Source organism: Ceratotherium simum, chromosome 23 (genome assembly GCF_057802395.1).
Source record: "Ceratotherium simum simum isolate JZ-2026a chromosome 23, ASM5780239v1, whole genome shotgun sequence".
NCBI classification, from domain to species: Eukaryota; Metazoa; Chordata; class Mammalia; order Perissodactyla; family Rhinocerotidae; genus Ceratotherium; species Ceratotherium simum.
In genome coordinates, this window is record NC_141922.1 from 17,908,521 (window position 1) to 17,934,318 (window position 25,798).

Below are 25,798 nucleotides of genomic sequence, written 5' to 3' on the forward strand. Positions count from 1 at the left end.
AAGGGCTCCTGGGAGAACCAGTTCAGAAGGTTTTGAAGCTGGGATAGATTATCTATGTCTGCAATGGCCAAGGCAGAGGAGAACAGTGGTGTCTTTGCTGACTTAACTCCTGAATACCCCCTGGAAGCTGACTTTTTAAAGCTTGAATATGAGGTATCCATTTTTATTAATAGTCATCTTCTTCTCATAACCAGAAGACCAGAAAGTGTCAGGTGGTTGGGTAAGTGGATGAAATGTCACAGTACCCTTACCGTGCCTTAGAAAATTCACTACTGTTTATTTATAATTTTATTTATTTATTTTTTCCCCAAAGCCCCAGTAGATAGTTGTATGTCATAGCTGCACGTCCTTCTAGTTGCTGTATGTGGGACACGGCCTCAGCGTGGCCGGAGAAGCAGTGCTTCGGTGCGCGCCCGGGATCCGAACCCGGGCCGCCAGCAGCGGAGCGCGTGCACTTAACCGCTAAGCCATGGGGCCGGCCCGACTACTGTTTATTTAAAAGATCAGGCTGCAATCATCTTTTATCTAAAAATACCAATGCACTTTCTAAACTCAGAAGACAACGTTTTGATTAACTCAGTAGATAATACTAAAGGGCCTTGAAAATCTATGGTGAAAAAGTAGGGCACCACACTGTGGGACAGGAAGCAGCTGCTCTGCATATCTTCCCCAGGATCCGGCCTTCTCATTGAATGTGCACCCTGAGGACTGTGGACTGTCTTCTGAGGTTCCGTGCTTGAAATAACTGGGAGCGTTCAGAGCAATTTTAAAGCATGTGGACAGTTGACTTGGGACATCCCTGTTGCCATTCATCCTAGTGTAACATCAGGTCCCTAGCGACATGGCCAATGGCCACCTCTGACCGAGAGGTCATTTCTCTTCCCATCCTAATACACAGGTATATTTACTTCTTTCCACACACTCAGCTGGCATTGCACAGTAGTTTGAAGGACACTTGCTAAGTGAAATGCAAACCATCTAGAATCCCCTGACCCTAAGTGTCTCTGCTTTGGAGAAACATTTTTGCATTTGACTTTTTTTCCCTTGCATCAGCCGGTTTGGGGACTTTTAACTTCATCATCTTTTCCGTTTTCCTTTTATTGGCTTCCTTTACTTATTACCCCCTTTCCTCGTCTCTCCAGATGTGAGGGCTGAAGAAATTAAAATTGGTGCAAAGCAAATAGATAATTTTATAATTAGTTTGCTGCTCTCATCATATGATTCATAAAACAAGAGTTAAAATCACTGGATGAAATCATTTTACTTGTGGTTTTAATGACCATATGCTTCCTATCTTCCATTACCATGGAGACATCCAGAAGTTATGTTGACCAGGTGTTCGTGAGCCTGCCCTTGGCTGAGCCCATGTGTCTGCCCATCGCCAGCAGGATCTGCACCCAGCAGCCTCTCACAGATGACAGTGACTGTCCCATGACCCACTTCTGGAGCTTCAGTGACCTATACGGCCAGTCCAGAACCTGCTGTTTCTGCCAAAGTTCAGGGATGTGTTTGCGAGTGTTGAAGTTGGGCATTGATTTTCACATTCTCATTTTTTCTAACATTTTAATCATAAGAGGTTAGACATGCAGTTCAACTCCTCTCTTATAATAAACCTGGAAAATCTTATTATGCCAGAAAGTAAGAATGTACGCAAAAACTGATGGAGACATGTCAAGAGACACAGGAGCCAACCTGAAGGGGCTCCCTCTGGCAATATATGGGACAATTTGAGTATCAAAATAAATAACAACAGGAATGGATTACAGCACGTTAAATACATAATCCATAAACATATACTGATACTGAAAAGAAAGAGAGGGTTGGGAGAGGAAACTATCCTTTTTTATTTTTTTAGTGAGGAAGATCGGCCCTGAGCTAACTTCTATTGTCAATCCTGCTCTTTTTGCTTGAGGAAGATTTGCCCTGAGCTAACATCTGTGCCCATCTTCCTCTATTTTGTACATGGGTCGCCACCACAGCATGGCTGATGAGTGGTGTAGGTCCACACCCGGGATCCGAACCTGCAAACCCAGGCTGCTGAAGCAGAGCACGCCAAACCCAACAACTATGCTGCCGGGCCGACCCTGGGAATCTCTTCTTATACATAGTGGTAATAATAGAAAAAAGATTTTAAATCAACATTTTACCATCCCTATAACGATCATTAATTAGCTAAGAATCATCATTGGAGGCTAAAACCGCCAGATGAAAGGCTGTTAGGAGGAATCTGGTGGCCACCACTTAATCAAATGGTCACACTTATCAACAATAATGAGCCAATGGATGTCACGTGCCCCCTCCAGTGAGGCACTGAGGGCACATCATCTATGTGCTTCTCTGGGAAACAAGTTCAACCTGAATCGAATCCTGAAGAAGTAATCAAACAAGTATAAACTGGGGAAAAATTTGCAAAAGAATTGGCCTTGACTCTTTAAAAAATGCTAATTTCATGAAAACAAAACAAAAAGGTCAGGAAACAGCCCTACATTAAAGTAGACTGGAAGCTCACAACTAAGGGCAATGTGTGATCCTTGTTTGGTTCCTGGGCTAGAAAACAAAAAAGCTTTAATAGACATAAAGGGCACTGTTGGAACAACTGGAGAAATCTGAACATGTTCCATATTAGATAACAGTATGATATCAATAGAATCAATAGCACTGTATCCGTTTCCTGAGTGGAGTGATTGCATTGTGGTTAAGTGAGAGAATGCCCGTGTTCTTAGGAAATGATGAATGATGAATTATTTGGTGGTTATGTATCGTGACATCTATGACTAACTCTCAAATGGCTCAGCACAAAAAAAAAAGGCAGAAACAACAACAATTTAAAAAAAGGATAAAGATGAGAAAACAGATGGCGATATGCTAACTACCATATCAAGGTAAAGTGTCTATAAGTGTTTATTACATTATTTTTGAAACTTTTCTGTAAATTGGAAATTCTTCAAAATAAAAATTTATGGAAAAAAACTGAAAACAGAAGTGAGGAAAGTGGTTACATTTGGACAGGATGGAGAGAAAGGGAGGCCAGCAGTGCGCACACTGTTCTAGCTCTAGGTCCGAGTGGTACTCACATGACTTCACTTTGTGATCACTCGTTGAGCTGTTTTTTTGCTTTGTGTGCTTTTCCTTATGTTGTTCAATAAAAAATTGATTTTAAAAAATCTTCCTTTATTCAACTATCTTCCAAATTTTATGACTCTCGTTTTCACCACCAGCACTCTCATGCCCATGCACACACACACGTGCATGTGCACAGATACACATAGGAGCGTACACACATAGCACACATGCACACGGGAGTTGCCTACTAGGTGCCAGACACTGAGTTATGTGCTAGAGGGACAGAAAGAGTGAAGACCTGGTCCCTGAATTCTGGACCCTTACAGGCCAGTGTGAGGCTTCACACACACACACACACACACACACACACAGATATGATGGTATGACATGGTATGATGATATGATATGATATGATATGATATGATATGATATGATATGACATGACATGACATGATATGACATGATGTGATCCGATACATGACATGACATGATAGAGTGATCAAGTGATCAGAATAGAATACAGAGGAGGAAGCAGGCTTCTCCAAGTTCATGGCAATTTATCATGGTTTTGAAGGATTAGAAGGATTTTGACAAGAAGAAAAGGTACTTTCTGCTCTGGTTTGGAATACTGTGTTTATAGGATCCGTTAATGGCTCTGGAGACATCCTTTGGTGATGGGCTTCAGAATGGTCCAGAGACCCCCGAGCCAAAGGGTGGGAGCAGCCAGACCTACACCCTTTGCTGAAAGATCCTCCTCTTCCTTCTGGAAACGTAAGCTCTGACAGAGCAAGGGTAGGAGGACCATTGGCTTACTCAGGAAGAATCTGGGGCTCAGAAAAGTGGAATGATTTGTGCAAAATCAGGTCCTAGCAGCAGAGCTAAGACCAGAACTCAGCCATATTCTTTCTTCAATAGTTGACTATTTACCTGTCTGTCGCCTCCACTGATGCCTCAACTTTTGCTTTGTTTTGTTTTAATTTGTAAACTTCTTCAGAACATGATTCATTCTGTTTTCATCATAGTAGCCTCACACTCATAAGCACAACATTTTGCAAATGACAAGTGTTCACTGAATGTGTTTAATAGACTCCAATCCCCTGATTTTACAGATACAGGAATGGAAGCCCAGAGAAGGTATAAGTTGCCCAGGGTCCTATTGTACTTTCAGAAGGATCTAATTCTAGAAGCCAGTTCTCCTTTCTCCTAGTCCAAGCTTCTTTCCATTGTACCAATGCTTTCCCACTTCAGCTGTTTGAATACCACCTTCCAGAAATGCCAAATCCAAAGGTCTCCTTTGTCATTGTCAACTTACTACTTTTTAAAAATTGGCTTATCATTTATTATTCAAATGAGTTTATATTAAAATAAAGCTTTATGTTCTATTTTAATAAATAATCTAGAGAAGGGGGCCAGCCCGATGGCGTAGTTGGTTAAGTTCAGCACGCTCTGCTTCAGCAGCCTGGGTTCATGGGTTCGGATCCCGGGTGCGGTCCTACACCACATATCAGCCATGCTGCGGCATTGGCCCACACACAAAATAGAGGAAGCTTGGCAACATATGTTAGCTCAGGGCCAGTGCGAGTCTTCCTAAGCAAAAAAAATAGAAATAAAAAAATAAACTAGTAACATATGCCTTAAATGAAAGTAACTTAAAAAATAAACAGGAGAGAGAAAACCATTTTGCTAAACTGTAGTTGGAACTGTTGCCTGAGATAGTTCTGAGTGTAAGGCCTATTCTCTTCTGATTAAAGAAAAGAATTGGCAAATTTTAGAGAGCTATTAAAGACAAGATGTTTTCTTTGACAAAAACAAAGTTGAAAGATAAAAAGATAATTTTAAAAAGAACAGCTTTCCTTGTGATTCAATATTATTTAATGTCATGTCCTTGTTCCTGCTAAAATCATTTCTTATACCACCAGCATATGTGTCTGTGTCTATAACTGGGAAACATTTCACTGTACACCCACCCACCCACCGCTACTGCCCATACTTACTGTGTTAAGTCCCTGGTCTGTTGAGATTTTAAGAAGCCCGTAGAGAGACAGAGACAGTAATATTTGATAGCACACACAATGAATTGTTGATAATGCCACTAGAAGAGAAATTTGTGCATGGAAGCAACCTTCGCAAGCTCTGTTCAATCTTAATCTTGAAAAGGAAAAAAACATTGTCTCTGTAGCTCCCCAGACAGGCCTTTCCTATGGTGGCTTATCGCAGTGGGTTCGACAGTTGGCAGGGAGATTTGTGAGGGTTTCTTAACCCGGATCCTGCTCTACTAACTGCCTTTGTAAGCCAAAGGGATTTATTTTCTCACAACAGGTGTGTACACAGTAAGGGAATTTCAGTGGAACCAAGAGAGGTCCAGACACAGTAATCCTAGATCAGACCTGCAGTAAACACCCCTCCTCCATCCCATGAAGAGGAAGTGGAGAAAGGGGGAACTGATTCTTGTAAATAGTTTTCTATAAGCCTCTTTCTTAGGAAGGAGCTCAGGCTGGGGTAAAATTCATTCACTGACCATGCAAAGTTTGGAGTTCTTGTTACACAAGACTCTGGTTATTCAGGAGGACAGCCTCCCAGAATGTTCACTAATCCCCAGATTCACAACTGCCCGTTAACATATATCACTTTCCCTGTAGGATGTAACAAAAGATGTGAAAAATGCAAGCAGTGTTTATGGAGCCTTAATGGGAGTGACACCAGGACAAGGAAAACAGAACCACAGTGGGGTGGGGTGGGGCTGAGCGCTGGCCATGCTTAGCCACCAGCTGAGTGACCCCCTTCCAAAACCAGCTTCAAGGAAGAGGTTCACTCCATGCCTCCTCCCAAAGACAGATTTAGACAGGACCTCCATTCTAGGTCATTGGAGGCTCTTCTTAAATAACTAAAACCAAGACTATTCACAGCAGCATCTATTTATTGAGGTAAGTCTAACCATGTGCCAGGCACTCTGCCAAGTATTGTACATGCACCATCACATTTCATCCCAAGGCAACCCCTGAGGTGGGTACTAGTGTCATCCTTATTTAAAGATGAGAAAACTGAGCAGGCCTACAGAGGTTGTCACTTGCCTGGGACCACTCAGACAATAAGTGGCGGAAAGAGATTTGAAACTCAGGCAGCCCCTCTCGGAGCACACAAGATTAGACACTGTGCTCTCCAGCCCAAGTCATGAGTGGCACTCACTGTAAAGCTCTGCCTCTCCTCCTTCTCTGTCTGTAAGGCCCAGCTCAAATGAATGGCTCCTTCCCTTGCCCTCCAGAGGGCATTTATATACACATAAAAATAAATATAAATATAAATAATCTCTTATGGCACTATTAGTTGATTTATTCATATAATACAAATTTATTAAGTACCTTTATAGATACCAAGGACACATGAAACAAAAAAGATAAAATCAGGGGGAGAGGGAGGTGTGGTTATAAAAATATAAAAGGTCAACACAGGGCATCCTTGTGGTGATGGAATTGTTCTCTATCTTGACTGTGGTGTTGGATTCACAAACTAACACAGGTGATAAAACTATATAGAACTAAACACACACACACAAAAATGAGCACAAGTAAAATTTGGGAAATCTGAATAAGATTAATGGATTGTACCAATGTCAATATCCTGGTTACGATAATTTACTATAGCTTTGCAAGATGTCACCATTGGGGGAAACTGGGTAAAGCATACATGAGACCTCTCTGTTTTATTTCTTACAACTGCATGTTATCCACATTTCTCAATAATCTACAATGATCTCAACAAAAATTTCAATTGGAAAAAAGAAAAAACTAATGCCATCTAGTAGGATAAATGTAATACATACAAGAGGTGCAGCCTATTAATAGGAATGACTCAGTTGTGTACATGCTTATCTTGCCCACTAGATTGTGGTATCAATAAGAGTGGAGACCACATCTTTTATAATGCCACAGCCCTAGGGGAAAAAATGGCTAAGTAGGTAGAGTTCCCTTTCTTGTACTCTCTCTCTCTAGTTATCACACTTGACGACATTCTATGGTACCTGACCCTCATCCAAAGATGTCTAATGTACCACTAATGTATTTTCTCTTCCCTGCACATCATCCATCAAGGGCAGCTCCCAATACCATGTTTCCAATCAAGATATAAATGATAGAGGCAGCCTGGGGTAGTAGAAATGCAGGGTAGTAGAAACACCACAACCCTAGAAAGTGGAGACCCACCTCTATATTTACCAATTTAATCCTTCCTTGACTCAGGCTTCCTTCCTAGAAAAGGGAAGAAATAGTAGTATTTTGACACCTATCTCTCTGGGTTGATATGAGCTTTGGCAGGTAAGAGAGGCTGGTGTCCTGGAAAGAATATAGAATTGTGGAATCAGAAGAATTGAATTCGATTTTCAGTTCTACTACTCACTGGCTATGTGATTGTGGATAAATCACTTAACTGCTCCAATATTCAGTGTCTTCAGTTACAAACAGCAATTAAACCTATTACCCTTCCCTTTTGTCTATGTGGAAACAATTTAAAACCCCAGAGCACCAAAGATCTATGTAGCCCTGCCTACTTCGCTGCTGTCTCCTCAATACTTTGTATGTTAATGGTGCAGAGTGGGCACTTAATAAGTATGTGTTGGACGAATGGGTGGAAGAATTAAATTGCGGGCCTCTAGTGAAACTGTGTTCTTTGTTCCAACCAGCTCTTAATAGCTCTCAAGCCAAGACCCTGGAAGTTTCCAGAAGATCTCTATCCAGGACCTCTTCATGGCTCATCTTTTAACTCCCTTTCCTGAGGCCACTGGTAAATTCCAAATGCATAGCCAGTCATTGCACCAGTATTAAGTCATCCTCCATTTCCCTTAGAAACACTCTACCTGGGTATGCATAATTCTCTCTAGACTGCTGTTCTCAACAGTGAATCAGTTTAAGTAAATGATGACTGCTGTAAGAATGACTTCGCAAATAGTCTTGTTCTACTGATATCTCTCAACAGCTGAAAGGAGATACATGGGAAAGAATGCTATTTCCATGTCATTATCCTCATGCCTCAGTTGTACCAATTGGACTTCTTAGTTGCAAACTACAGAAACGCTCCCTGGCCAGATTAAATAGAAAAGGAATGACAGTTTTCAGATTTTTCAAGGAGGCCCAGAGAACCAGGCTTGAAGATTCAAAAGCCAGGAGCAACGCCTATCTCACACTACAGACAGCCCCTGGGTAGACCCCACCGCTGGACACAGATACTTCAGCTTACCCACCACACTGGAAACGAGGGTACTGCCAGAGCCTCTGAACCGCCCTCTCGGAGAAAACAGGGCGATTTGCCCTTTCCCTCACCAGAATGGTTCTATGCTGCACCCGCTTATTTGTATCACTAGCTTTCAATTCAAAAATCTCCAATGCAAGCATCTGATTGGTGCAGCCTGGGTCACATGCCTGCATCCGAGCTGTAAGAGAAGTCAGGAAAGCAAGTTGATGGCTTTTACTTGGGAAGAACTTACAAATGGGAAAGGAAGTTTAAAGGTGCAGAGCAGTCAAAAGGAAAAACAAAGATCCATTCTACCAGCAATAAACAACTTCAATAAATCACCACCAGACTGTTGTGGTATTAGTTCATCTAAGTAGCATTATTGCTCCAAAAAATTGAACATGTTGGAATATTCATCTGTGATACTTTTGTATTAAGAATTTGTAGAGAAACTATGATGAGAAAACTTTTTCCAAATTTCATTAAAAGGTAGCTTACAAATCAGTGAAATCCTTGATTCCTATTCAAGCACTGATAGCAAAATTAATACTCCTGTCTAACCCTTATCATTCATGGTGATTATATAAATAAAACTATCCATTATTCAGGCTGTGCATATTGCATCCATTTCCAGAAAGAAAAATAAAGTGAAAAGAAATGGTCAGACAATAACTTTAGAAACATGGTGATGTATAGAGGTAAAAGACAGCAGTCAGTAAAGCTTCAGAGAGAACAAATTCTGTCAAACTAATCTAATTCAGTTCTCTAACCAAGACAAGTGTAGAACATCGAGAAGAAGCAATAAATGTGATCTATTTTTATTTTGTCAGAGTTTGGGATTCTGCCTTGAATAACGCAGGCATCAGTAGAGCAAGATACTATCAGCCAGCCCACCCATCTATTAACCAAAAGTACAACTTTTGAGAAAAGCATTGAAATAAGATTTCTACTAAGACAAACAGTGCTTCCACAAAAGCCAATGTAAATATTTTCAAAATATAATATATTTATTACAATCAAAGCCAAAAATCCAATTGAACAAAAATTGGATTGCCCTTTGGATATTTAAATAAAGAGGTGTGACTTCTCTCAATGAATCTTTACCACTCAAAGGTCGCTTGGTTTTCCCAAAGGATTAGTACAGATTAAACTATTGCTGAACAGTTTCACTAGAGAGCTAGACAGTAGAAAGAAAACTTTTTTCATTGAGCCTCTTACCCACCCAACAAATGGATTCACTATTGTGACTGATTTTCCTGATCATTTCAACCAAGCCATGAGTTTTAATAATTTTTTTGCCCCAAAATGAGGTTGTTATTGGTACTTCTTGAGCTGTCTGACTCACTTCCGTGATATAAAACTAGGCTCCCAAGACACTCGCCTTTTTCACTGCCTGCCACGTACTGATTATCTACGACCCTAGGACAGATTACAAAACTCCTCTGGGCTCCAGATTTCTTACCAGTCAAATGGGGCCAATATTGGTACCTATCTCATAGAGTATCACAAATATTAAAGAAATTAATACATGTAAAGTGCTTAGAAGAGTGCCTGGCATATAATAGATATTCAACAAATGTTACATATTATAAGCCTAAAATCTTTGGAGCCCAATGTGTTATAAAATTCAAAATCTGTCTAATTTTAGAAAGAGAAAAAGAGCATTAAATAATCACCCTTTAGAGTCTGGGCCAGCATTCCGTAAACAAATGTGCTAATATTTCCATAGCAAAATATTCACATTAACTGGGGTAAAGACAATAAGTAGCCTCATGTCAGATTCTACAACAAAAGAGTCTGTGCCAGGGGTTGGCCCCGTGGCCTAGTGGTTAAGTTCAGCTCACTCCACTTTGGCAGCCCAGGTTCAGTTCCTGGGCGTAGACCTACACCATTTGTTGGTGGTCATGCTGTGGCAGCAACTCACATATAAATTAGATGAAGATTGGCATGGATGTTAGCTCCAGGTGAATCTTCCTCAAGCAAAAAGAGGAAGATTGGCAACAGATGTTAGCTCAGGGCAAATCTTCCTCAGCAAAAAAAAAGAGTCTGTGCCAAACCTAGAGAAAACTTTCAGTTTTCAGAGCTGTATGGACTTAGGAATTGTGACTAAAGATGATGGTCTGGGTTGTGGCTATTCACAGCTTATATTTGATACCACTTGCCTTATTAAATATCCATTCTGCTCCCTGTGTTCCTCCAGATCTCCTGGGTTTCTGATCCATCTCCGTATTGCCTTTGTACAGCTTTGGCCTAATAATTGAAAAGACTTCCCTCTTCAATCATAACCTAACTAGCATCCTGCCCAATCTAGCCCTCCCTGTGATGACCTCCCGGGGCTGGCCCCAGCTCAACATTCCTCCTGTGTACACTCCGGTCACCATGGACAGAACCAGGCAATTTGGCCAGACAAACTGAATGGGCCAACTATTTCCAGGGCATATGGACATAGCCTTTATCCCAGAATCCAGAGGGAAGCAGGTCGTCTGGATTACTAACCTACCTTCAGGAGGCAGTCATGCAAAGAACACCTAATGAAGTTACAAGACAGATTCTCTCTAACTTCCAGGAATGTATGACTATCATCCCAAGTCTGTGACACATTCTTGAAGCATCCACCAGTGGATCACCCCCACCACACCACCAAACTCTGAGGCTTAGCTGTTGAAGTCCTAGTCTGGATGTTGATTTACAGTGTAAGTTGTTTTATAAGTGTTGACTGCCATAACTTATGTGGCAATCATAAGAAGCCAGTGGGAAGTTTAACGCCTTTTCTGTCACCCCCCACTGAGAGCTGAGTGGGGCCAACTTCATCATGGATACACGACCTATGTAGTTGCACTGGGCATCGTGCTGAGACAAGCCCTATGCTTGCTTTGTTGCTCTGCTTTTGCCATCCTGATATTCTCAATAATTGTTGAACAAAGTATTATGATTTTCTTTTGCACTGGGCCCCACAAATAATGTACCTACTCCTGGAGCTAACTTCTAAGGAAAGCATTCTATTATTTTCAGAGGGGCCATTCAAATGTGTCTAGGAAAGGCCTGACAATCCTGCAGGGCAATGGTTTCCAAGGAAGGGTAGATACACTCTGGGGCCTGGGCAAGACTGTCCATTGCAGTGCAGGAAGGAAATATTAAAGCTTTTATTTATGTATTTTTAATCTCATCATTGTTCATCTCTATTTTTGAATGTTGTCCCCTGCTACCCTTTTTTACTTCTATTTCATTGTAAGAGAATCGCCAATTTTTAGCTGGGCACGTAGCCACAAAAATTACAAAATTACATTTCCCATAATCCCTTGCAGCCTGGTGCCTTGCAGCTGGATGTGGCTACATACTAACTTTTAGCCAATAGGATGTTGGTGAACGTGATGTTGTAACTTCCAGCTCCATCCTTAAAGACAAGGGTTGTGCCGCACCCTGCCTTTTCCTCCATCCTGCTACTTGGAGCATGGATAATTCAGCTCACCATTTTAGACCATGTAGATGAGTGAAATGCTGGCAGGATGTCAGAGTCAGAGGGAGACAGAAGCTGGGTCCCTGGGTACCTTCACGGAGCAGAGCCGCCCTCTCAACCCTGGATTGCCTCCCTCCTGACTATTCCATGAAAGAAATGTCCATCTCTGTCTGTTTAAGCCACTGTTTTTAGTGTCTATTACATGCAGCCAAACCAATATCCTAACTAATATATTACTACCTTAATACAGGCATATAATTTATCAATAACAAACAATAGTAATGGGGTATATAATTTTTAAATCTTAGAGATTTCACTTCTATGGAGTTGAATTTTAGATGAAAGTCAAAAGTTTATCTTATATAAACCAATAGGTGGACAAAAACAACCTAAAAAGCACCGTATCACACAGTCCATTTAGTTTTGACAGTGACCATGAGAGGACAGGGGAGCCAATGGGACACAGAACCAAGTGAAGAGGAAAGCACAGGGCTTGCATCTTCTAGCAGCCTTTCCTGTCCAGTGTTCTCCATCATGAGCATGGAACATAGAAAACGACTCGTGTGACTCCTTCTCAATTCTCCCAGGGAAGGAACATAACTAGTACCATTCATGATACACAGCAGAGACAATACATTACATGTGATGGATGCCTCTGAGCACTAGGACTTAATCCTGTCATGGAAGCCTGGTTGAGAAAGGCAGGGAGTGTCTTGATTAATGGAATATTCTGATTAATGTTTTCACTTTTTTAATCTTAAATTTGTTACCTCATCTGTAAAATGGGGATGATAACAGTACCTACCTTATAGTTGGGAGGATTAAATGAAATAATGAATGGACAGTGCCTAGCACAGGGCCTGGCATGTGCTGGGTGTTCCGTAAGAGCTAGTTGCTGTTATCACTATCATAACCATCATCATCATCACCACTGAAGAAAATCATATAAAATATTATATATAGTAGATAAGGCTACTCATAATCATTATTCACCTGTTTCTAAGCACTCAGAAGTCCTTTTAGAATTTTGCCATACTTTGTGGAAATAGGATGGTATTAAGTTGAAATATGTAAAATTGCTTATATTCAATTGTGTTTGACCTATTCAAATGGCAATTTCACGTGAATAAATGAAAAAAACATGGGCAGCTGTTATGGACTGAATGTTTGTGTTCCCCCTAAAATTCATCTGTTGAAATCCTAATCCCCAATGCAATGGCATTATGAGGTGGGGCCTGTGGGAGATAATTAGGTCATGAGGGTGGAGCCCTTACGAACAGGATTAGTGCCCTTATGAAAGAGACCCCGGAGAACTCTCACATGCTCTTTCTGCCATGTGAAGATACAAGAAGTTGACAGTCTGCACCCCAGAAGAGGGCCCTCACAAGAACCGTTCCAACCATGCTAGCACCCTGATGTCGGACTTCTAGCCTCTGGAGCTGTGAGGAATAAATGTTTGTTGGTTGAGCCACCCAGGTTATGGCATATTGCCATAAAAGCCCAAATGGACCAAGACAGCATCAAAACCAGATTGCTCTGTGTTGTATCTCTATTCTGTGTGGGACATTGAGTGTGTTGGTTCACCTCTCTGTGTCTCAGTTTTGTCACCTAGAAAATGGGATTTGTTTCCTTTCCCTTCAGAATCAGTGCTGTGAAAACTCATCACCAAGGATTACAACAAAACAATCTGGTGTCTTGCGCTTGCCAATTCACGAAAATAATGACATTTTCTCCCCAGCTGTGGAAGCCTGGGGACAAAAAACACCTGCTTGGGCCTCTGGTTCAGATGACTTTTCCTCTGTCTTGACATGAGTACAGCCATGTTTGGCCGCTCCATTGACCTACAGCCACCAGCAAAAAAAAGAAATATAAAAGCTGCTTTCTGTGTGGTGGGAACCAGCCTTTTCCCGGGAACTGGCCTTTCTCCCACGGAAAGAGTTGCAAGTTGTAACATTTCAAGGCTCTTGGAGCGTCGTAGCCTGGAATGGACTGGCCATCTGTGCCGGGCTAAGACGATAACCAAAGAGAACAATGCACGTACACAACTACTGGGCTGGGACGTTAGCCAGGGGGCTCAGTGCACGTATGCCACTGATAACCATTTTGTGCATGGAAACACTAAATGCTTGCTCTGCAATCTCTGTAATTGCTTACTCTGAAAATTACTGATGGTATAAAAACTGCTAGAGACTGAGACCCGGTGAGAGTTCCACCTGTGGAAGGGACACCTTGCCCAGGACGAGTGATCCTTGCCCAGCCATGTCGATTGACAGGGCTCTCCCGGCAGTGGGGCGTGGATGTTGTGAGTAACTGATTTGATGTGAAGTAATTGATTTGATGTGTAGTAAGTGATTTGATGTGTTCTCTTTTCGGTCAACCTGGTGTTTCTCTTTCCGGTTGATTTGTGTCATTTCTCTTCAGCCGATGTGGGTGTTTTCCCTTTCCAGTCAGGCTGATGTTTTTTCCCTCTTAATATTTGACCTATTTGGATCTGTTTGCAGACTGTCGCCTTTGCTATCCTCTATATAATAAAATATACCTTCAGTCCATTTGTTTGGAGTGGAAAGTGTCTTTTACGTCTCCGATCGAATCCCCGAACCTCTCATAACATCCTCCATGACCATTCTGCGTATGGGCTCACAGGGCAGGACTGCACTGAGCAGCTGCCCCCTCCATAGGACAGGAAAACATGCGGCCATACTGAGAACAGAGAGGGCAAGACAGAATGGTGGGGGGCTCTAGAAATGTCAGCTATTGTGTTTTTGGAAACTAGGACCAGGCAATGGGATTTAGTGGAAAAGAGGAAAGGGGCGCTTTGGATGAGTCCATTTGGGTTCAAATCCTGGCTCCACCGTTTATTAGCTACAGAGTCTCCACCAACGTCCCGTAGTACCTACCTCACTGGGCTGCTCTGAGAGTCAATGTGACCAAGTAGAAAATAATGAGGTGTACCAGCAATTTATAAACAGTTTTTGGGGGTGGTGGGAATTGTAGGGGGACAGTAGCACATTAATTATATACCTCAATTATAAGATACAACCCAAGTTCAACATGTGGACCAAAACTTGAATCTTAGAATCTAGAAACATGGCAATTTCTCTTGGTGATGGGGTGTGGGAGGTGGGAGAAGGGTATAAGGAGAAGGACCAGCATCACTTGCTGCAACCTGAAGATTCTTTCCTCAGTGAGAAGTTTTCCTCTTTTCCCTGCTTCCACTATGCCCCCTCGCCCTCCAGTGACTCACACAGAAACGCTGTTTATCTCTCCAGCCACAGACATTACCTTCTGTCATGTGTAACAAACGTCCCCTGCCCCCAGTTGGCAGCCAGCCTTGAAAGCCAAGATCCCATAGCTTCCCACAGCTGCAAGTGAGGTAATGTGAGCCACTAAGCATTGTACACAGGTGGCAACTGCCGGGAGCAGGGGCCCACGGGGTGGCAGAGTGCACATGAAGGGGTGGGAAGGAGGTGGCTTATTTCAGGTCAGCCATGAAAAAGCCTCCAGGCAAAGGACTTGGAGGCACCTGTTCTGAGGGATTTACATTGGACACACCCCAACTTTACCCAGAGGTCATAGTACCTGAGGCACAGGGAGGTAAATAAACTGACCAGGCTGATTCACAATTCCACGGCTTCCTCCTTCTGCTGCCTGGCCCAGCCCGTCTTGTCAGAAACGGAGAAATGGAGCCCCACATAGATGAACTGACTTGCCCCAGGCCTCACAGAAAATCAATGGCATGCTGAAAGGGGCTTGATGTGTGCTCAGCTTTCAAGTCTCAGCCCAATGCTCACCTCCACACTGAAGCCGTTCCTGGCAGCAGCAGCAGCAGATCTGACCTCTGCCTCTGCATGTTCCATGGGGCCTTCTTCTGTCCTCTACCCTGGTCCAGATCTACCCCACTGCTTGCATTTGTTGACATGCCTGGCCCTCTACAGAAGTATAATCCTCATACCCATTAGGTTGGATACTATAGTTTAAAGTAAAAAAACATAAAATAACAAGTATTGGCAAGAATATGAAGAAATTGGAACGCTTGTGTGCTGCTGGTGAGCATATAAAATGGTGAACTGCTACAGAAAACAGTATGGAGCTTCCTCAAAAAATTAAAAATAGAATTAGCATGTGATCCAGGAATACCACTTCTGGGTATATATCCAAAAGAATTGAAAGCAGGGTCTCAAAGAGATATTTGCACACCCATGTTCAGAGAAGCACTATTCACAATAGCCAAGAGGGGGAAGCAACCCAAATGTCCATTGATGGATGAATGGATAAACAAAATGTGGTATATACATACAACGTAATATTATTCAGCCTTATAAAAGAAAGAAATTCTGTCACATGATATAACATAAATGAATCTGGGGGACATTATACTAAGTGAAATTAGCCAGTCACAAAAAACAAATACTATGTAATTCCACTCATAAGAGGTATCTAAAGAAGTCAAATTCGTAGAAACAGAGAGTAGAAGGGTGTTTGCCAGGTGATGGAGGAGTGGGAAATGGAGAGTTGTTGTTTAATGGGTACAGAGTTTCAGTTTCACAAGATGAAAAGTTCTGGAGATCTATTGCAGAACAAAGTGCATATACTTAACACTACTGACCTGTACATTTAAAAATGGTTAAGATGGTAAATTTTATGTTATGTGTTTTCTACCACAATTAAAAATTTTTTTAGAAAAGGAATAGAATCGCTTAGCTGCAGACACCTCACCCAATCTGTCTTTTGTCCCCAGTACCTGGAAGAGTATCTGGCATTTGAGTTTGTTGATGAGTAAATGAATGAAGATTATGTTGCCTAATCAAATCACAAAATCCAAGAGTAGGAAAAGACTCCAAAAGTCAATAAGTGTATCTTTCTTTACAAAGCTTGAATATTCTCTACACAACAGCGGCTCTGCTAAGTGGTTGCCCAGGCTTGCCATGAATGCTCCTTGCCCAATTCTGACTCCCAGATAAAGCCACCATGCCACTATCTCTCCTTCCAACTCTTGGGGCCATAGAAACAGTCTAATCTCGGTTTTTCATGGCAGCCCAGCATAACTCTCAGAATACTTGATTTCTCAGTTGATCTAGACTACAACCCCTGGGGGCTAGAGGGTGCAGCCATCAATTTACAGGAAGCAACAGAGTCACAGAAGGATCCAAGGACTGGTCAGAGGTCAGACACAAATCGGTACCAGCACCAGCCCCTCAGTTGCCTGGTCTGTCATTCGCTATATTGCCTTGCAAGAGTCCTGATGGTGCCTTACTCTGGTGGAATGGGGGTGAGCCTCAGGGCTGGGTAGTGAGTAAAAATGACATCTGTGGACCCCAAGAATGGGACCTGCAGCCAGTGCAGTCACACAGAGGCCCAGGCTCAGAAAGTGACCTGCATGTGGGGTTAAGTGCTGTGTGGTCACTGTCTTGATATTCTTCGTAATTTTGTCTTTGAATTTGTGTTTCGGAAGTGAGGTTCAATGGGGTGATGTTGCATGTGCCAGGTCTTAGAGCCTCCACTCACGTATGTCCCTCCTGAGTCCCTGCCTCCCCAGGACAGATGTTTCGGCCACCTGCTCCCCCTCCCACGGGCAGACAAAGCCCCAGGTGCCTGTGAAGGTCCACATTCACCCCACGATTATCTCCGTGCCTGAGAGAACATGGCATTAAATAACAAATAAAAAAACACCATGACAGGTTGAAAGAGAGACCGTGAAATACAGAAAGGACTTGTTTTGCTGCTTTTTGAACAAGGGCCCTGCATTTTCATTTTGCACTGGCCCCTGCAAACTGTGTAGCCAGCGCTGCCCAAGGACATGGGGTTTAGCGTTCCCCAGATTCTGGACCTCAAGCAGAGTTGGCTCCTCCAGCCGTCACCTTGCCACGGCAGGCCCCCTCGAGGGCCGGCATCTTCGTGGCAGCGGTGGGGTATTGGCTGTACCTGCAGGAAGCTTTGCAACTACAGACCCTGCTCAATTGCTCTTGAAACAGAGACCAGGTTCTACAATTGACAGTTATCATATATCTCCTGGACATTCCTGCTTTACATGGAGAGTAGACGCAAAGCAAGTCCTCTCTGCAAGGAAGCCCAGCCTGGACCATTAAAGGAAAGAAGGAAGTCCAGAGGAAGAGACGAGGCAGATGATCCCAGGTGTGGAAAACAGCCCTTAAAGACCAACCTCCCTTTCTCTGCTTTGTGCTCCAGTCAGGATGGACCACAGCGCCCCACACACTCTCCCGGCCTTCAGCCTCTGCATGGCTGAGACTTTTGGGACCTGCCCCAGCTGCCTGCCTAGTTCCTGCTCATCCTTTAGCCCAGCTCTGGTGAGAAGTTGTTCTCTCCCCCTGCTCCCCCACTCTGTCCACCCAGAGTCATCACGCTGTCTGCCCCTTGAGCAGGGTTCCACTGGAGCACATCCCCTCTGAATCGCAACTTCTGTTGGCCACCACATTTGCCCCCTGAACTGAGACCCCCTTGATGCCCGGGCCAGGTGTGTTTACCTCCTTATCCAATGCCTGGCACTGAAGGGGCACTCACGAAATATTTATTGAACTGAAAAGAATCTAGGCCCTCCCTCTGCCTTTAGGTGGGGCTCTCTAAGAGAGACCACTGATGAGGGTCCAAGCTTTTTCTAGGGACTCCAAAGCAAGGTCACTTCATCCACTTTCTCTGAAGCTACTTCCAGCATCCATTGACCCTTCTCACCCAACAACGTTCACTTTTCAGCTCTCCGCTAAATACTTTCTGCACTGATCTATGAGTGTGCCGTGAGTTTTATGTCCCATCACCCCAATTAAACCTCAAGTTTCCACAACATACTCTTCTCTTGTCCCTTAATAGGCACTGACGCAAATACAAATTAAAATTTAAAAACCCTTGACCTCAGCCTTCCCATTTCTAGGAATTTATCCTGAGGGTGTGACTGTACAACTTTGCAAATGGGCAAAGTTGAATACACAAGGATGTTTATTATGGAATTATTACATTAGCCAAAAATGGCAAATAACTCAAATATCCACTGATTGGGGACTAATTAAATAGACGAATTTTGTACATACAATGGAATACCATGTAGTCATTAACAATGGCAGTGTAAGTATGTATTTATTGAACTGAAAAAGTGCCACCATACATGACCTAAACGCAAATTTCATTATTTCAAGAAGAAAATGCAAGAAAAGGATTCAAAACTCACAGAATCCTAAAATGCTGTGATGAATGTCAACTATTTTTTTATGTGTGTGTGTGGAAGTTCAGCCCTGAACTGACATCCATGCCAATCCTCCTCTTTTTGCTGAGGAAGACTGGCCCTGAGCTAACATCCGTGCCCGTCTTCCTCCACTTTATGTGGGACGCCGCCACAGCATAGCCTGACAAGCGGTGCGTCAGTGCGTGCCTGGGATCTGAACCCGGCCACCAGCAGCGGAGCACACACACTTAAACGCTACGCCACGAGGCCGCACCATGATGAATGAAACCTTAGAGATCATAGTGCTTTTTAATGTTAAACACTTCTTTTCAATCATCCACCCAATAGATAATAGAACTTTCCGTGTATGCTGATAACATTCAGAGGAAAAGTAGATTACAAAATGGCATGTATAATATGATACAGTTTATGCAAAAATATGCAGAGAGAGATGCCTGAAGGGATTTTTCATCAAAAAGATAAGTGTTAATCTCTGGGAGATGGGATTTGGGATTAATTTTACTCTCATTTATACAGTTTTCTGTATCATTTTATATTTTTATAAAGGCTGTGTTTTATTTTTACATTCAGCAAAAACTTAAAGCTCTTTTTGTTTTGGGAAAAGAAATAGCATCTGGAAAAAGGAGGTTCTCATCAAATACTAGGTAAGTGTAAACTGACTCATAGTCCTTTTGGCTCTATGCAGGATTTATGCAAATGTCATAAATAAACGAAGAGGTGAAGGGCCTTACTGAATGTTATATTGCACAAAATACCCTAGCCTCTTCCCTGAGTAAATACTGAGGAAGAGATGTTGCTTTGGTGTGGCGGCCATCCCAAAATCAGTGAAGTCCTTTAGAGTTTCGAAATGCTTTATCTTTCAATGTCTCATTTGACCTTCAAAACTAGATTTGTGACTAGTCTCCCAAATTGAATTCCCTAAATGTCTGTCTGGTCACCATTAGGCAGTATTTCTAGGTTAGGGTTGGCACAGTTGTTTGTTGAATGGATAAATGCACCGGTGGATGGATGGACGGACGGATGGATGGATGGATGGATGGATGGATGGATGGATGGATGGGTGGGTGGGTGGTTGGATGAAGGAATGAATTCTTTTCCCTCTTTTACAGACAAGAAAAACAGAGAGGCAGAGGTGAAGCACTATGCCTGAGGTGATAGCAAATGACAAAATCAATGGTTGGAATCATTACTGTATATGGTTTCCTAATCAGTTCTTTTTTATCCAAAGTGCATCCCAAAACCTGTTTTCTTCAGGAGAAAAATACTTCAATATCACTGACAGACATACACTTGATAATTAGGGGTGATAGTCAAAATATCAAAGACATAGATAATGACCTATCTAAATGTCACCAACCACAGTACTAGATCAGGATCCTTGAGACCTCCTGCTATGCCAGGCATTAACCCATTAATTGCTGGATGCGAGTCATGGGTGTCAGAAGGACTCTCAGTGGCTCAAGAAAGGAGTTACTCAGCTACTGGTGTGGAACTATTTCATTACTTTAACAACTAGTGCAGCCATACAAGTGCATAATGATTGGATATAAGCCTTGCTAAAAACCCTCCACGACACTAAGAGAGTTGCTACCTTTTAGTAGCATGAGAAATTCTGCTCTCTCTCCACTCATAGCAGAGCCCTTACTCCAGGCGCTACTTATTATGCCACTTAAAACCTTCATCCTAATGAATCCAATCTGCATGAATAAATAAAATCAAACGCCATTAACCTCTCCTGAAAATTTTCTTGAGCCTGACTGTGGCAGGGGATCAGGGCAGGCACACGGAAGGAAAGAATAATTGCAATGAGGGAGAGAATGCGCTAAAATCTCAAAAAACACACAAGACAGCAGCACAATCAAGAGCCCAGCATCCTCTGAACACACACACGTTGTGTAAGTGCATCTCTGTTCTCGGCACCGGGTAAGATTCTGGAAGGCAGTAAGACTATCCCTGACCTCAATCTGCTCGTAGTCCAGGAAGGCAGGAGGAGAGACATCTGTAAGTAACTGTTGTGTAGAGTGTCAAGTTCAGAGAACATAAGAGCACTATGGGAATTCAGAGGAGAGAGAGTTTATTTCCACCAGAGGAAATCTAGGAAGGCTGCCTTAGGAAGGTGGCCTTGGCCCGGGTCCTCTTTAGAAACAGTGGCACTTACACTTGGGGAGGAAGGGAAATGCACCATCAGAGATCAACACAGGCCAGTCTTGGAGCAAACATTATTGTCCAAGGCATTTACCAGCAAAATATGCAAAATGGATACCATGTATACTTTACTGAACTTGTCGTTTCCAAATACATCACATTTTCTCACCTCCCCACCTTTACTCGTGCTGTACTTTCTGTCTGGAACATTCTCCCTCACCTTTACTTCCACTTCCACACGCAAGAATGTTATTTCCTAGTCATTCTTCACTACTTAGTTTAGATGCAATTCTTCTTAAGAGCCTTCCTTAATCCCTCAAAATGGATGAAATGTCTTCCCACCGGGCTCCCACAGCACCCCAAGCATACCCCTATCACAATACTTACAACACCCAAATCATAATTGCCTACTGTGTTATTCATCAATACCACTTATCTGTAAGCACTCTGAGAGAGGAATCTGTTCCGATTCATTCTTGTGGACCCAGTACTCATAACAGAAGTCTTTAATAAATGATTGAATTCTTAAAAATGATTCAGCAGCTCAATCTTGTACCAGAATCCCAAACCTGTCCCCAATCTGAGCTGATGACATACCCATGTAATTCTACTAAATCGCTTTGCAGATGAAAAGATATAAATGTATAGAGACCCCTTTTATCTGGCCTCAAACAAAACAAAAAGCCAAGGCCTGCTTGAACCACATGACTGACCCCTCCAAGGCCGTCATGGTCACAAGGTACAGTTGGAGTCCCAGCGGAACTCCCGCAGCAAGTCTATAGGAGAGGCCAGCAGACATCGCTCTTGCAAAAGGACTGGAAAGACCTTACTTATCACTTACAAACTGAGAGAAGAGACTCTGAAGCAGGAGGAGAGGGCCGGAGAGAAAAAAGAAACCACAAGCTTAAGTTGCCTTTATCGATTAGTGCAATTAAATAAGGAAAGGCCCTGGTTTCAGAAAATAAAAGCATATAATATTAACCCTTTATAGTCCAGTTCAAGAAAGTAAAGTTTTTAAACGTTCAAAATGTTAACAATGGCTATCTCCAGTGATATTATGAGTGATTTTTTTCTAAATTTTCTACAATAAATATATCTATTTTCTCATCAGAAGAGGAAAAGTATATCTTTTAAGTGCATGATCAGGCCTAATTTTCCCCCCTGGCCCATGACCTTTGCCTACGAAGACTTGAGTCTTTGTTAACCCTTGAGGATTTTTGAAGGGAGACCCTCACCCCCAGCTCTCAGCCCCTTGGCTCTGGCCACACCCAAAAGCCTTCCTGTTAGGAGAAGGAAATAGGTTACTTGGCTTTGGATGGCTTCTCCATTCTTCCTCTTCTTAGTGGCTCCTCTGCGCTAGGTACCAGCAAAGTCCTGGTGTATGGCTTTATCCAGATCCTGGGCACAAGCTTCTGAGTTTCAGAGCAATCTGGTGGGTGAGGCTATTTGAGGGGTGTGGCTGAATCAACACTCATTGGTTGCATAGCTGTTCTCAAGCATCGTGTCACCCAGTATAATCAAAGGTGCAAAAGCAAACTGTCCCACCAAGAGCAGGTCAATCTGTCAGGCTTCTTAACCACTCCCACCCAGTGGTGTGTATCTTTACTCCCTTCAATGACAACACTAAAGGCCAAACACCCTCAAGCTTCAAACTCAGATTCTTCTGAGAATTATGTGATAAGATCATCTCAGCTCAAGGAAAGCACACCAATAAGATCATTCAGTTCTCCTACAACAGGGCTGTCTAATAGAACTTTCTGCAATGATGAAATGTTCTATTACCTACACTGACCAACATGGTAGCCACTATCCCATGTGACCACTGAGCATTTGAAATGGGCTAGTGCAACTGAATGAATTTTCAAAAATAATTTAAGTTGAAATAGCCACATGTGGCTAATGGCTACTGTTTTGGACACTGCAGTTTAGAATCTCAAAATATTAGACCTAGAAAGAACCCAATAAATCATCTGGACCTGTGATTCTCAACCTTTGGAATTGTAAGACCCATTCTTAATATCAAAGATGTACTCAGACCTTTCTCATATTAACAGAATATTTAGTATGTGTTGATTAAGAACATCATAATGACCAAAACTAGCAAAAATTCAATAACATTTTAAGTTACATTTTAATTAAGAAAGTCATGGTGATCAAAATTAGTGAAAATTCAATAACAGTTTTAATTGTATTTTAATTAAGAAAAGTGTGACTAAAATTAATAAACATTCAATAAAACTTTAAATTGCATTTTATTACTTACAACAGCATCCTCATACACATATATGATAGACATGTGTTCAGCCTTCGGACACATCCAACATACGCACTCCCAGAACTCCAATAATTCTATGCCTGCAATCGCCATTTCCTACAGTGCACAGCTCAATGGAAACCAATGGTTTAGTGCGACCGCTGGTTCTAGAGAGAGAGAGAAAATGGAGCCCAGAAAGGGAAGAGACCTGCCCGAGTCACACAGCTAATAAACAGTGGGCTCGACTGGGCAGCCAGACCAATGCTCTTTTCACTCTGCCACAAAGCCCACAGAAAACAAACAGAGCTGGAAATACAAGGGAGATACAGCTGGCTACATTTAAAATACCTCTCTTCTTTTCCTTCTCTTGGGAATTTTGAGGAATAAAAGGAGCAGACTTTTATAATAACAAAAATAAATTTACTTATAAATAAATAATTACATAAATATGCCTATAAAGGGACTATGAGATAAATAGAACTAGCCCTATTTGTATTTCAGTGAAATTCAATAACTTTGAGATTTTTCTGAAGCTTTTATAACTTCCTCAGTCTTTGTGGCATTTGTTAGCATCTATGGACATCTTTCCAGAGACAAGCAATAACACAAAAATCATCCCTCAGAAATAAACCAGGTTTATGAGCTCCTTTCAGTGACAGCAAGCAGGACACAGAAGAAAGAGGCAAGGTGTCCTCTTCCATTACAATGGCCACCAAGTACACCGGAGAAAGAGAAAGGTCTCAAACCTGGATCTCTGGCTCCCTGTCTCTTCCTATTTTGATTACACCACACTGCCTCCAATATCACACGCTACCCTGTTCTTCTAGATCACTGCGGTAGGCGGAAAACTCATTGAAGTCAGTTCTAAGGATTTAGTGTAATCAGGCTTTCAACTCCACAGGGTTCTCCCTTTGGACTCCCATGACACTGGATTTTTTTATTTTTTCACTTGACCATAGTGACTATGACCCTGGACTGAATCAAGACTCTAATACTTATTAACTACACAAAGCTTAGCAATTTGCTTCACCTCTCTCAGTCTCAGTTTTCTCATCTGTAAAATGATGATAAAAATTCATTACATAGGCACATTGAGAAATTAAAGATGATTCTCATTAATCTCCTAGAAGAGTGCCTGGCAAAAAAAAAATCAATGTTCTCTCTGAGATAGCAAGTATTATAATTAATCATGCTTACACACATCTGTGTCCCAGGTTAGACCATAAATTTTGTGAAGGCAAAGACTCTGCCTTTGTTTCCCACCCACGCCGCACCCCCATAGTTGCAAGTCTCTATAGGTGCAATGCAGGTGTGTGTGGTGATTAGTAAAGTCAGCTTCGGCCTCAAACATACCAGAGGATGAAGGCTATAACCTGGCTTCAGTACTTAGTAAGCTTTTTTTTAACATTGACAAGTTTGATGTCTCTGGGTTCCAGTTTCCTCATGTGTTAAATGGGTTTAATCCATTAACTAGTAGTTTAATTGTGAAAATTAAAGGATGCTGGTACATGATGAGCACTCCATAAAGGCTGCCTGTTGTGAGCGTATTCATGTGTCATCACAGCTCCCTCCTAGGTGAAGTGCCATGTAACATTCATGCTAGAAGTGGCTAACAAACAAGAATCTAGGGACTGATTTTCAGTGAACTTCCTTATTTGTTCACTCCATGCCAAACAGCTTCCCCACAGCCAATAGAAGCCAGAGGCAAGCCACCATAAACCCAGAGTGTGCTGCAATAACAGATATCCCTGCCCACATGCCAGCTGTTGCCTCGGGAAGGGTAAATATGCCCTGTAATTCTCTGGCAAGAAACCCACAGCCTGTTTGCAGGAGTGCATGGAAATTCAAAACAGCTGCACGCCAGAGATGCAGCTTAGCATAGATGACAGGCTACTCCTCTTAGAGTCGGGAGCCCTGAGTTTGAGAATTTGATCTCATCAGTAACCAGCTTGTGCCCTTGGGCAGGCCATTTCACTGCTCTGAGCCTCAGTTTCCTTTTCTCTCAAAAGAAGGGCCTAAACTAGGCATTCTCCAAGGATCATTGCAGCCCCTCTCTTTCAGCATCCTAGGATGAGCTAATTAGGCCAATAGGAAGATGGGCACAGAATGCAGAGCCAGAAAGACCTGGGTTCAAATCCCTAGCTGTTTGACTTTAATCAAGCTACTTAATCTCTCTGAGCCTTGGTTTTCTTATAGGTAAAATGGGGATAATAACATGGCTACTGGAGGATTTGGGATAGTGAACATTAAGTACTGCACTGTGCCTGGGCCATTGGAGATGTTCAGTAAGTGGTGGCTGCTGTGATTATTATTAGCAACTTTATCATTGCCATCATCATCATTAATAGTATCACCTTTCTTTTAAAAAGTTAAAGCCCAAATACAGTTTACTGCATAACTACTCTCTGGAGTCCAATAGGAATATCAACTCTTCACTAATAATTTGTCTGAAATTAGTCAGTTT